The 2630-nt window shown below is 40.9% G+C and overlaps 1 pseudogene; it reads left to right on the top strand.

The window, feature by feature from the left end:
- Positions 1 to 416: 416 nt before the first annotated feature.
- On the top strand, positions 417 to 2190 carry LOC138839798 (mitogen-activated protein kinase 6 pseudogene; annotated as a pseudogene).
- Positions 2191 to 2630: the final 440 nt, after the last annotated feature.

The following is a 2630-nucleotide window of genomic DNA, read 5'->3' as shown; positions in this document are numbered from 1 at the left end:
TCATTTTGGTAAGCATCATTTTATATGGTCATATGCACATTGCTATTGGACTATTGTGATCCTCTGCTAGAACTATCCTAGATAGATACTAATTATTACAAATGAGGTAAACCAGGTATCCTGTGTTTCTTTGGTCTGACTTACTTCATTTAATTTTTTTCCAAGTCTTTCCATTTCTTTACAAATGGGACAATGTCATTCTTTCTGATGAGCCTAGAATTCCATTGTGTATATACACCACATTTTCTTGATCCATTCATCTACTGAGGGGCATCTGGGTATCTGGGTTGGTTTCATATCTTACCTATAGTAAATAATGCTGCAATGGACATAGTTGTGCTGGTAACTTTAGTGTGACCTTGTGATTGTTTGGGTAAATGCCCAGAAGTGGGATTGCTGGATCATAGGGGAGTTCTATGTTTAGTTTTTTCTTTTTGTTTTGGTCGGTGGTGGGGCTTGAACTCCTGGAGAAGCATGCCAGGCTATTCATGTACCAGCTGCTATGGGCTCAAGTACAATCATTCTGCAAACATACTGCACAGAGATCTCAAACCAGCTAATCTTTTCACTAATACCGAAGACTTGGTGATGAATATAGATGAGTTTGGTCCTGCACTGATCATGGATCCTCATTATTCCCATAAGAGTCATCTTTCTGAAGGATCGGTTCCTAAATGGTACAGATCTCCATGTCTTTTACTTTCTCCTAACAATTATACTAAAGCCATTGACATGTGGGCTTCAGGCTGCATTGCATCTTTGCTGAAATGCTGAGTGGTAAAACCTTCTTTTCAGGTGCACATGAACCTGAATAGACCCAACTGATTTTAGAATCTATTCCTGTTGTCCATGAGGAAAATCGTCAGGAGCTTCTCAGTGTAATTCCCGTTTACATTAGAAAAGACATGACTGAGCCACGCAAACCCATAACCCAGCTGCTTCCAGGAATTAGCCAAGAAGCACTGAGTTTCTTGGAGCAGACACAGATCTTTAACCCCATGGATCACTTGACTGCAGAGGAAGCGCTCTCTCATCCCTACATGAATATTTCTTCCTTTCCCATGGATGAGCCCATATCAAGCCATCCTTTTCACATCAAAGATGAAGTGGAGACATTTTTCTTGTGGATGACACTCACAATCACATTTAAAATTGGGAAAGGTACCATGATTGCCAGTTTTCTGAGCATGGTTGGCATATACATAACAATTTTGATATTGAAGAAGTTCAGCTTGACCAGAGAGCTCTGTCTGACATCACTGATGAAGAAGGGGTGCAAGTGTACCCTCGGAAATACTGGGATGGAGATCAAGAGAAGTATCTGGAGGAGGATGCTTTCGGCACCAATTACTCCACAGAGCCCTGCTCTACCCAGACTACCATGAGAACAGGTACTGTGACCTGGAGTGTAGTCATACCCGTAACTACAAAACAAGGTCACCATCGTACCTTGACAACTTAGTGTGGAGAGAGAGTGAGGTTAATCATTATTACAAGCCCAAGCTTATTATTGACTTTTCCAACTGGAAAGAACAAAGCAAAGACAAATTGGATAGGAGAGAGCAGAACGGATTGATGAAGGCCCTAATAGCGTTAGAGGAAGCCTCCCAGCAGGGTGCTGAGGAGAGGGAGCAGAAGCAGAGATTTGATTTGAATTCCTTCATTTCAGGAACTATTCAGCTCAGCTCATAGCATGAGCCCACTCATATTGTTGATAAGTTACATGACTTGAATAGCTTAGTGTCCCAGCTAGATTTGAAAAGTCTGATAGCAAAATCAGTGAGCCTGGAGAAGCAGGAGAAGGGGATGGCGAACCTGGCACAGCTGGGAGCCTGGTACCAGTTGTTCTGGGACAGCCAGTTTGTGGACAGTGGGGAGGAGTGCTTCCTTATTAGTTAATTCTGCTGTGAGGTCAGGAAGGACGAGCAAGTGGAGAAGGAAAACATGTCCACCACTTACTTGGATAAGTTTTTTAGCAGGAAGGAAGAGTGTGAAGTGCTAGAAACTGAGCCAGAGGAAGAAGGCAGGCTCAGAGACAGCCACAGTGAGGAATTCCAATTTAGCAGCTGGAGTCTATAAGCCTTCCTGTTTCCCATCCCCATGGGGTCAACACTTAAGTCATTCCACGCTACCTTAACACCTTCTGCTCTGAAATCTTCATACAGAAACATTCTAAAATACCTGAACTAAAACATTCAGCAGACTTTTCTCTTAGTGTTTTTCATGAAATATGTTGTGTCTTTTTTATTACTAGTGTTTAAGTCATTTTTTAACTTGAATCGGAAGGTATCATTTAGTAAGGAATTAATTTGTTCTTGGTTTTTAAAACCTAGTCTTTTGTTTTCCTCTTCATGTGAGAGTTTTCATTTTAACTGGCATGATGTTTACCCACACAAAATAGAGCAAGCTAATGCAATGAAGAGGAACAAGTGTGCAGACACTCAGCATTCGCTCCTACTACAAGGAGCTGATTTACAGGAAACAAAATCCTTGTCTAGAAATTTACACAGTGAGACTGTACATAATTGCATGAAAATGCCTACTTTTTACCAAAAACATTTTTCATTCATTAGTATTTTCAAGTTTTTCATATTGTATACATTTCTGAAAACACATGATTGCAGCGACAA

This window comes from Dipodomys merriami, unplaced genomic scaffold (genome assembly GCF_024711535.1).
Source record: "Dipodomys merriami isolate MVZ:Mamm:240054 unplaced genomic scaffold, mDipMer1.0.p SCAF_3, whole genome shotgun sequence".
Taxonomy (NCBI): Eukaryota; Metazoa; Chordata; class Mammalia; order Rodentia; family Heteromyidae; genus Dipodomys; species Dipodomys merriami.
Note: the sequence above shows the minus strand (reverse complement) of the source record. Positions and strands in the feature narration are given on the sequence as shown.